Genomic DNA, 12,081 nt, shown 5'->3' on the forward strand with positions numbered 1-12,081 from the left:
TACCGGTGTCCTGGTCAATATTTTTTCCTTCAATCAACATCACAAAAACAGATCTGATCATTCTCACATTACTGCTTGTGGGATCTTGCTGTGCAGAAATTGTCTGCCTGTTTCCTACATTACAAGAGTGACTTCGATTTAAGAAGTATTCATTGGCTGTAAATCACTTTGGGACATGCAGTGGTCATGAAAGGCGTTTCATAAATGGAAGTCTGTTCTTTTATTTTCAATGTCAGCATGCAGGAAATTAGCGCCGTGACAGAAAGTAGAGAGCAGTGGAGAATAGTTATTCTTCAGCCTGGAGGGAAGTACACAGTGAGGTTCCCCAGGGTCACTGTTGGGATCACAGTTTTTTTTTTAAGAGATACAGCACTGAAACAGGCCCTTCGGCCCACCGAGTCTGTGCCGACCATCAACCACCCATTTATACTAATCCTACACTAATTCCATATTCCTACCACATCCCCACCTGTCCCTATATTTCCCTACCACCTAACTATACTAGGGGCAATTTATAATATCCAATTTACCTATCAACCTGCAAGTCTTTGGCATGTGGGAGGAAACCGGAGCACCCGGAGGAAACCGACGCAGACACAGGGAGAACTTGCAAACTCCACACAGGCAGTACCCAGAATTGAACCCGGGTCGCTGGAGCTGTGAGGCTGCAGTGCTAACCACTGCGCCACTGTGCTGCCCCAGTTGCTGTTTGTTAATACAATGGGCTTGTGTACAGAGGGGATAATGTCAAAGTTGACAGGAAACTCAGAAATGTTAATAAACGGTGAGAAGGATAGTAACAGACTTCAGGACGACAGCGACTGACCAGTGAAATGAGCAGGAACATGGCAAATATAAATGAACACAGTGAAGTGTGAAGTTAGACATTTGGGTAGGAAGTGTAAGGGAAGGCAACAGAAACAAAGGGGTATTGTTTAAATGAGGAGACAGGAACAGAGAGACTCGTAACGTTAACTCTGCTTGTCTTTCCACAGATGCTGCCAGACCTGCTGAGTGACTCCAGCATTTCTTGTTTTTGTTACAGAGAGACTTGGTGTGTATTCAGAAAGATCTTTGAAGGCCGCACGAAAGGTTGACAAGTTTCTGTCTGATATAACAGACATCAGGTAGAAAATACTATTGAGAAACAGGCTGAATATTGAAAGTCCAGAGGGGAAGTGAAAAAGCAAATTAGGGAAGCAAAGAGAGAGCATGAAAAGAGGCGAGCATTGAAGGAAATCCCAAAGTTTTCTATCGGCATCTAAATAGTAAAAGGGTAGTAAAAGGAATAATGGGGCCGACTCAGGACCAAAAAGGGGATTTGCACATGGAGGCAGAGGATTTAGCTGAGGTAATAAATGAATAATTTCCACCTGTCTTTACCAAGGAAGAAGATATGGAATCCTTTCCTTTATTAGCCAAGGTATAGAATATACGAGCAGGGAGGTTATGCTAGAATTCTATAACTCATTGGTTAGGACACAACTTGAGTACTGTGTGCAGTTCTGGTCAGCTCATTACAGAAAGGATGTAATTGCACCAGAGAGGGTACACAGGAGATTTACGAGGATGTGGCACGGACTGGAAAAATGCAGCTCTGAGGAAAGATTGGACAGGCTGGGACTGTTCTCCTTGAATTAGAGAAGGCTGAGGGTAAATCTGATTGAAATGTACAAAACTGAGAGTAGAGTGGAGCTGAAGGGTCCATTCACCTTAGCAAAGAGGTCAGTGGCGAGGGGGCATGGACTTAAAGTGATTGGTAGAAAGACTAAAAGGGAGCTGTGGATTTTATTTTTCACCCAGCGGGTGGTCAGAGTCTGGAACTCACTGTCCGAAAGGGTAGTTGAGGCAGAAACCAAAAACTCATTCAAAAGGTGTCTGGATGTGCACCTCAAGTGCTGTAATTTATCAAATGCTGGAAGGTAGGATTAGAATGGATGGATCGTTTTTTGGACAGCATAGACACGATGGGCCACGTGACCTCTCTCTGTGTGCCATAAACTTTCTATGATTCTAAGATGCAACCCAGGCAATGTTGAAAGAGGAGATAAGTCGGACACTAGTGGGGTTTAAAATTGATAAAGAGGAAGTATTAGATAGGCTGTCTGGAATTAAATTGAATAAGGCACCAGGACCAGATGAGATGTATCCAAAGATACTGAGGGAAGTGAGGGTGGAAATCGCAGAGGCACTGGACATAATTTTTCAGTCTTTCTTAGACTCGTGATGATGCCAGACGACTGGAGAATTGTAAACGTTACACCCTTGTTCAAAAAAGTGTGTAAAGATAAGGCCAGCAACTACAGGCCTGTCAGTTAAACTTCGGTGGTGGGAAAACTTCTAGAAATAAATAATCTTGGACAAAGCTAATAGTCACATGGACAAATGCGAGTTAATTAAACAAGCCAGCATGGATTTCTTGAGAGAACATCATGTTTAACTAATTTTCTGGAGATGTTTGGGGTGGTATCAGGGAGAGTTGATGAGGGCAATTCTGTTGATGTGGTGTACATTGATTTTCATATAACGGTCTATTCAGTTTCAAATGAACCTGCCTCCACCATTCTCAAGCAGTGCATTCCAGACATTTAACTATTCCCTGCATGCAAAAACCTTTTGATACAATGCCACACAACAGACCTGTGAGCAAACTTGTCGCTCATGGAATAAAAGGGACATTAGCAACATGGATACGAAATTAGCTGAGTGACAGGAAACAAAGAGTAGTGGTTAATGGATGTTTTACAGGCTGGAGGAAGGTTTGTGGTGGAGTTCCCCAGAGATCAGTGTTGGGATCCTTGCTTTTCCTGATATATATTAAGGACCTAAACCTGGGTGTACAGGGCACAATTTCAAAGTTTGCAGCTGATACGAACGTTGGAAGCATTGTGAACTGTGAGGAGGATAGTGTAGAACTTCAAAAGAACACACACAAGTTGATGGAATGGGCAGACAGGTGGCAGATGTCGTTCAATACAGGGAAATGTGAAGTGATTCATGTTGGTAGGAAGAACATGGGGTGACAATATACAATTCTATAGGGTGTTCAGGAGCAGAAGAACCTGTGTGCATATGTGCAGAAGTCATTGAAGGCGGCAGAACAGGTTGAGAAAGTGTTTAATAAAGCATGCAGTATCGTGGGCTTTATTAATATGGGCAAAAGTACAAGAGCAAAGAAGTTATATTGAACTTATATAAGACACTATTTCAGCCTCAGCTGTGGTATTGCGTCCAGTTCTGGGTGCCACACTTGAGGAAAGACGCGAGGGCATTGGAGAGAGTGCAGAAAAGATTGACCAGAATCATTCCCAGATTGAGGAATTTTAGTTATGAAGATAGATTGGAGAAGTTAGGACTGTTTTTCTCGGAAAAGGCCGAGAGGTGATTTATTCGAGGTTTCAAAAATCATGAGGTGTCTGCATAGAGTAGATAGAGAGAAACAGTTCCCACTCGTGAAAGGATCGAGAAAGAGAGGGTACAGATTTAATGTCATGGGTAAAAGAAGCAAAGACGACCTGAGGAAAATATTTTTTCTCACAGTGATTGGTTAGAGTCTGGAATGCACTGCCTGAGAGTATGGTGGAGGCAGGTTCAATTAAAGCTGAATAGATTGTTATATGAGAAGGAAGAATGTGCAGGATTACAGGAAGAAGGCAGGGAACGGCACTGGGTGAATTGCTCATTCGGAGAGCCAGTGCAGACACGAAAGGCTGAATTGGTCCTTCTGTGCTGTAATAATTCTCTGATGTTTTTATTACAGGATGCTGACCAAGGGGACACTGTGATGGGGCGTCTCAGATGGGTGTAATGGTGGAGAATGGGGAATTCATGGCTGGAAAGGGAAGTTGTCCTATGGGAACTGGAATCTTAGCAGGGACTCTCCGACAGCCTGTCCGGGTCGAAGGCATCCAGGAAATATCTTCCCTCCCACCTCCTCCTGAGGTGGCCTCTGGATTCCTGGTGCCAATGCCTGTGTCCTCATGATGGTGATGATATGAAGGGTGCAGCAGAACACCATGAACTTGGACACCTGCTCCAGTGAATACTGGCGGGCTCTCCCCGAGCGCTTCAGACATCGGAAGCATTGCTTCATCACACCGATGGTCTGTTCCACCATGTTCCTGGTGACTCCATTGCTCACATTATACACATGCTAATTGCGTAACTAACTGTTGATGGTGGGAGGTGGATTGAGGGTGTAGAAGCATGGGCTGTGTCTAGAGGGGGTTCATTTGTCTCCAAGGAGCTACATTCTGGTTCTTCATGGAGCCCCGATGTGTTGGGACCGGCTGACTGATTCAGAATGAAGGTATGGTGGCTGCTGCCAGGGTAGTGGACATTCACCAACATGACGTACTGGCCATGCTCACACACCAACTGTACATTGATGGAGTGAGAGTTATTTCAGTCCCTGTACGTCAACCCATGGGTTGACATGGGGTCCCCGCAGAGCCACCTACACCATCAGGAATTCCGCTATCCTGACAAAGCCACGGGATCTTTCATCCTGCTTCTCCCTGCTGAGGGAGATATTGATGATATAGATGGTCACCCTCACTTCCCAGAATTATCAATGGACAACACACAGGCCTAGTAACTACTGGCCAGTTAGTTTAACATCAGTTGTGAGGAAAGTTTTAGAAACAATAATCAGGGGAAAAGGACAACACACACTTGGAGAGGTTGAGTGAGTTAAGGATTGTCAGCACGGATTTCTAAAAGGCAGATCATGCTTGATGAAGTAATTGAATTTATTTAGAAAATCAGAGAAGGTTGATGAAGGGAATGTGGTGGATGTTGTCTCCGTGGATTTTATGAAATTATTTGACGATGAAACACACAGAAGCTTGGCTAACAAAATTGAACCTCATGGAATAGCATCTAATTGGATCAAAAATTGTCCATAGGACATAAAAAAGAGAAATGTGTTAAATGTTTTTTTTTTCAGACTGGAGGATGGTAGACAGTGATGTTCCCCAAGGGTCAGTGCTTAGGACCACTGTTTGTTTTTTTGCTATATATAAGTTACATGGATCTTGGAATACAGAGTAGATTTTCAAAACTTTCCGATGATACCAATCTTGGAGGTGTGGTAAACAGTGATGATGTTGCAAACCACCTGTAGCAGGATATAGATAGACTAGCAGAATGGACAGAGAAGTGGCAGGTGGAATTTCATACAACTGAGTGTGAGGTGATGTATTTTGTCAGAAGGAATAGGAAGGTAATATAGACTTAATGACACAGTTCTAAAGATTGTGCAGGGACAGAGCGACCTGGGGCTGCATATGCATTGATATTTGAAGTTGGCAGGACATATTAGGAGAGTGTTTAGCGAAGCATATCAGATCTTGGACTTCATCGTTAGAGACAATGAATTCAAAAGGATACTGGATGGACACCCGAAGGAGATGATCTTGCAGGGATACGGGGACTGACTGGGAGAGTGGGACTGACTGGATTGTTCCACAGGGAGCGTGCCCCGAGGGGCCGAATGGCCATCTTCTGTGCCATAAATGTATCTATCACTCTCTATGACTCTATGTTTGATATGTCTCCTGCTCCTGCCTGGAAATATTCAGATACATGGAAGTTCAATGAAACTGTGACTTTAACAGCCACTGACAACTCCGTCCTCACCCTGGTGTGAGAAAGAACAAAAGAAAAAAGAACATTACAGCACAGGAACAGGCCCTCCGGCCCTCCAAGCCTGCGCCGATCCAGATCCTCTATCTAAACATTCGCCTATTTTCTAAGGCTCTGTATCTCTTTGCTTCCTGCCCATTCATGTGTCTGTCTAGATACATCTTAAAAGACGCTATCGTGCCCGCGTCTACCACCTCCGCTGGCAATGCGTTCCAGGCACCCACCACCCTCTGCGTAAAGAACTTTCCACGCATATGCCCCCTAAGCTTTTCCCCTCTCACTTTGAACTCGTGACCCCTAGTAATTCAAACCCCACTCTGGGAAAAAGCTTCTTGCTATCCACCCTGTCTATACCTCTCATGATTTTGTACACCTCAATCAGGTCCCCCCTCAACCTCCGTCTTTCTAATGAAAATAATCCTAATCTACTCAACCTCCCTTCATAGCTAGCGCCCTCCATACCAGGCAACATCCTGGTGAACCTCCTCTGCACCCTCTCCAAAGCATCCTTTTGGTAATGTGGCGACCAGAACGGCACGCAGTGAGGCTCCAGGTCGTGTTGCAGGAGGTGACACAGCTCTGTGACCACCTCCTAATTGAATCAGATTTGCCTCACACACTGCTCCTGGATTAGGTGTGCATAGGAAAAGTGCTCTTGGAAAACCCAGGGAGGGTAGGGCAGAGCCCCTTCCTCCTCTCACTTTACATAGCTTCCCATCTCTGAAGCCTCTGCTCCATTTGTTGGTCGTGTTACAGACCCAGGGACACTGTAACTACAGTCAAGAACAAATACCAAGGAACAGTACAGCACAGGAACAGACCATTCGGCCCTCCAAACCTGCGCCGATCTTGATGCCTGCCTAAACTAACACCTTCTGCACTTCCGGGGCCCATATCCCTCTCTTCCCTTCCTATTTATGCATTTGTCAAGATGTCTCTTAAACGTCACTATCGTATTTGCTTCTAACACCTCCCCCGGCAGCAAGTTCCAGGCACTCACCACCCTCAGTGTAAAGAATCTGCCTCGCAGATTCCCTCGAAACTTTGCCCCTCGCACCTTATACCTATGTCGCCTAGTAACTGACTCTTCCACCCTGGGAAAAAGCTTGTAACTATCCACTCTGTCGATGCCGCTCATAACTTTGTAAACCTCGATTATGTCGCCCCTCCACCTCCGTCGTTCCAGTGAAAACAATTCGAGTTTTTCCAACCTCTCCTCATAACTAATGCCCTCCAGACCAGGCAACATCCTGGTGAACCTCCTCTGTACCGTCTCCAAAGCCTCCACGTCCTTCTGGTAGTGTGGCAGTCGGAATTGCACGCAAAATACCAAGTGTGGCCTAACTAAGGTTCCGTACAGCTGCAACATGACATGCCAATTTTATACTCTGTGCCTCGTCCGATGAAGGCAAGCATGCTGTATGCCTTCTTGAATACCTTATCCACCTGCGTTGCCACTTTCAGTGACCCGTGGACATGTACGCCCAGATCTCTCTGCCTGTCAATACTCCTAAGGGTTCTGCCATTTACTGCATACCTCCCACCTGCATTAGACCTTCCAAAATGCATTACCTCACATTTGTCCGGATTAAACTCCATCTGCCATTTCTCCGCCCAAGTCTGCAACCGATCTATATCCTGCTGTATCTTCTGACAATCCTCATTATTATCTGCAACTCCGCAAACTTACTAATCAGAACAGCTGCATTTTCCTCCGAATCATTTGCACATACTACAAACATCAAACGTCCCAGCACTGATCCCTGCGGAACACCACTATTCACATCCCTCCATTCAGAAAAACACCCATCCACTGTTACCCTCTGTCTTCTATGACCGAGCCACTTCTGTATCCATCTTGCCAACTCACCTATGATCCCGTGTGACTTCGCCTTTTGTACCAGTCTGCCATGCGGGACCTTGTCAGAGGCTTTACTAAAGTCCATATAGATAACATCCAATGCCCTTCCTTCATCAATCATCTTCGTCACTTCCTCAAAAAACTCAATCAAATTAGTAAGACACGACCTCCCCTTCACAAAACCATGCTGTCTCTCGCTAATAAGTTCGTTTGTTTCCAAATGGGAGTAAATCCTGTCCCGAAGAATCCTCTCTAATAATGTCCCTACCACTGACGTAAGGCTCACAGGCCTATAATTTCCTGGATTATCCTTGCCACCCTTCTTAAACAAAGGAACAACATTGGCTTTTCTCCAGTCCTCTGGGACCTCACCTGTAGCCAATGAGGATGCAAAGATTTCTGTCAAGGCCCCAGCAATTTCTTCCCTTCCCTCCCTCAGTATTCTAGGGTAGATCACGTCAGGCCCTGGAGACTTATCTATCTTATTGCTTTGCAAGACACGCAACACCTCCTCCTTTTTGATAATGAGATGACTGAGACGATCTGCACTCCCTTCCCTCGGCTCATCATCCAACAAGTCCTTCTCTTTGGTGAATACTAATGCAAAGTACTCATTTAGCACCTCGCCCATTTCCTCTGGCCCCACGCATAGATTCCCATCTCTGTCCTTGAATGGGCCAACCCTTTCCCTGGTTACCCTCTTGCTCTTTATAAATGTATAAAATGCCTTGGGATTTTCCTTAATCCTGTTTGCCAATGACTTCTCATCACCCCTTTTAGCCTTCCTGACTCCTTGCTTAAGTTCCTTCCTACTGTCTTTATATTCCTCAAGTCTGTTCCTAGCCATCCAGCCCTTACAACTGCTTCCTTTTTCTTTTTGACGAGGCTCACAATATGCTGTGTTATCCAAGCTTTCCCGAAACTTGCCAAACTTGTCTTTCTTCCTCACAGGAACATGCTGGTCCTGGATTCTAATCAGCTGACGTTTGAAAGAGTCCCACATGTCAGATGTTGATTTACCCTGAAACAGCTGCCCCCATTCTAAACTCTTCAGATCCTGCCTAATTTTGTTATAATTAGCCTTCCCCCAATTTAGCACCTTCACCCGAGGACTACTCTTATCCTTATCCACAAGTACCTTAAAACTTATGGAATTATGGTCACTGTTCTGGGAATGCTCCCCCACTGAAACTTCGACCACCTGGCCGAGCTCATTCCCCAATAACAGATCCAGAATGGCCCCATCCCTTGTTAGACTATATACATACTGTTTCAAGAAGACCTCCTGGATGTTCCTCACAAATTCTGCCCCATCCAAGCCCCTAGCACGAAGCGAGTCCCAGTCAATATTGGGGAAGTTAAAATCACCCACCACTGCAACCCTGTTACCTTTACATCTTTCCTAAATCTGTCTACATATCTGCTCCTCTACCTCCCGCTGGCTGTTGGGAGGCCTGTAGTAAACCTCCAACACCGTGACTGCACCCTTCCTATTCCTGAGCTCCACCCATATTGACTCGCTGCATGACCCCTCTGATTTGTCCTCCCGCAGTACAGCTGTGTTATTCTCCTTAACCAGTAATGCAACTCCGTCACCCCTTTTACATCCCCCTCTATCCCGCCTGAAGCTTCTAAAGCCTGCAACATTTAGCTGCCAATCCTGCCCTTCCCTCAACCAAGTCTCTGCAATAGCAACAACATCATATTTCCAAGTACTAATCCAAGCTCTAAGTTCATCTGCCTTACCTGTTATACTTCTCGCATTGAAACAAATGCATTTCAGAACACCAGTCCCGCTGTGCTCAGAAACATCTCCCTGCTTGCTTTTCCTCTTAGTCCTACTGGCCTTCTTTATTATGTCCTCTTCATTTATTTCACTAGCTGTCCTACTGCTCTGGTTCCCACCCCCCTGCCACACTGGTTTAAACCCTCCCGAGTGACGCTAGCAAACCTTGCAGCAAGGATATTAGTGCCCCTCCAGTTTATATGTAACCCGTCCTTCTTGTACAGGTCCCATCTGTCCCTGAAGAGAGCCCAATGGTCCAGATATCTGAAACCCTCCCTTCTACACCAGATGCTCAGCCACGTGTTTAGCTGCACTATCTTCCTGCTTCTAGCCTCACTGGCATGTGGCACAGGGAGTAATCCAGAGATTACAACCCTCGAGGTACTGTTTTTTAACTTTCCACCTAACTCCCTAAACTCCCCCTGCAGGACCTCATCACTCTTCCTGCCTATGTCATTGGTACCGATGTGTACCACAACCTCTGGCTGTTCACCTTCTCCCCTTCAGAATGCCCCATGTCCGTTCAGAGACATCCTTGACCCTGGCACCAGGGATGCAACATACCATCATGGAGTCTCTTTCATGTCCACAGAAGCGCCTATCTGTGCCCCTGACTATAGAATCCCCTATAACTATTGCTCTTCTGTGCTTTCTCCCTCCCTGCAGAACAACAGTGCCAGCCGTGGTGCCTCTGCTCTGGCTGCTGCTGTTTCCCCCTGATAGACCATACCTCGTCCAGAGTTGGGTCACCAAATCCTCTGTCCTCCCTGAATGTCTGCAGCAGCTCACAACACAACCTCCAACAAACCATTCACAGCACCTCCACTAACTTTACAATAACAGAAGTAAGTCAAAAGCCCCTCACCTGTAAGTTGGATGCCTGGTCCTTTTAAATAATACGAGAGGGGGTTCCTCGTGCTGCTGAATGTATGTTCAGCTGAGAGCGACTAACACATACGATCAGTGGACATGTACAGACCATGTTTCAAAGACGTACATCAAAGCTGCCGGTATGGTACATTGACAACACATTCAAAACCATCCTCAGAGCAACAACACATACATGGTACGATTGAGCTAGAGCCCTGCCCAGCATGGGGCACTGTGCAGGCCGCACGAGAAGTGCCTGGCTGTGCAGTTCACATCTCTCTATGGATCCCAGCTTCTGTACCGTCATCACCAGTAGTGCTGTAGAGTCTAAAATAGTGGCTCGGGACAGATACAGTGAGAAAGGAATTCACTTCAGAAGGAGAAATGAGAAAAGATTGAAGTCAAAACATTTTCAGGAATATGAGAATGGGCAGGACAATGGGACTAATTGGATGGGTGAGGCCATGGAGGGATTCAAACACAAGAATGCCTATTTTAAAATTAAGGTGCTGCCAGACCAGGAGCCAATGTAGATCAGTGAGCACAGGGGTGATGGGTGATCGATTTGGTGTGAGTTAGGATACAGGCAGCAGAAATCTGGATGGGCTGTGGTTTATGGAGGTTTATAACTGGGAGGGTGACCAGGATAGAATTGGAATAGCCAAGTGTGGATTTAACAAAGGTACAGTTGAGGGTTTATGCAGCAGATTGGCTGAGACAGAGGTGGAGGTGGGGGATATTACAGAGGTGGCCATAGACAGGGTTGGTACTGGAGAGAATATGGAGATGGACTCAGCTCAGGTTTAAATAGAACTCACCGATTGCAAACAGCCTCAGATATTGGACAGGGTGGTGTATTTGTTTCACAGATGGGGGATGGAGTTTGTGATGGAGACCAATGACACTGGCTTCAGTCTTCCTAAAATTTACATAACAGAACAGTATTTCAGTGAAACGGGGTTTACAGATGCCCTACCGGAAAATAGAGACAGCAACAGCAGTAAAGATGAGAGAGCAAATGTCAAGAAATCCAATAAAGTTGGCAATGGTTTATCGAGCTAATAGCTGGACATATTCACCAGGAATACAACGGCAGCAAAAAGTGCAGAGTAAATTACAGGAGCAGTAATGCTGTTAGACATGGTTTATAGAATTAATAGCTAGATAGACAGACTTACCAGGGACACCAATAATAGCCAGGATGGGATAGTAAATGTATTGAATAATCTTCAGTGCGAGAGGCATACGAGTGTTTAATGAGTAAAAATCATAATATGTAGAAAGGTAGTAAAGATCCGAGGATAAACTCCTGTCCATTGTTGCAACATTCCAATCTGTTGTTCTCAGATTCTGATCTATCCTTTCTCTCTCTCTGGAGCCGCTGATCTCTGTTGTGCCGGGGTTGATGTCCCAGCTGAAACTATGGGACAACACATGGGAGCCCCTTATTAATAGAAGATGGAAAACATCCAGTGACACAATTAGGGTCCATGGAGACTGACATTATTTACAGTCACTTAACAAACAGATTCAGTTAACCCTTTTCAATACAGCACTTTTTGTATCACAATAAAGTAGATCATTTACCAGTCTGGATGGGATGCATGTGGGTTGCTGAGGGATGGAATGGTGGAAGTAGTAGAATTTTATAGGTTTCTATGAGATCCCTCGTCACTCTTCCGAACTCCAGCGAATATAATCCTATCTCTCCTCATACGTCAGTCCCGGCATCCCAGGAATCAGTCTGATAAACCTTCATTGCACTCTCGCTATAGCAGGAACATCCTTTCTCGGAGAAGGAGACCAAAACTGCACACAATATTCCACGTGCGGCCTCACCAAAGCCCTGTATAATTGCAACAACACATCCCTGCTCCTGTACTAGAATCCTGTCTCTATGAAGGCCAACATAACATTC

This window comes from Heterodontus francisci, unplaced genomic scaffold (genome assembly GCF_036365525.1).
Source record: "Heterodontus francisci isolate sHetFra1 unplaced genomic scaffold, sHetFra1.hap1 HAP1_SCAFFOLD_52, whole genome shotgun sequence".
NCBI classification, from domain to species: domain Eukaryota; kingdom Metazoa; phylum Chordata; class Chondrichthyes; order Heterodontiformes; family Heterodontidae; genus Heterodontus; species Heterodontus francisci.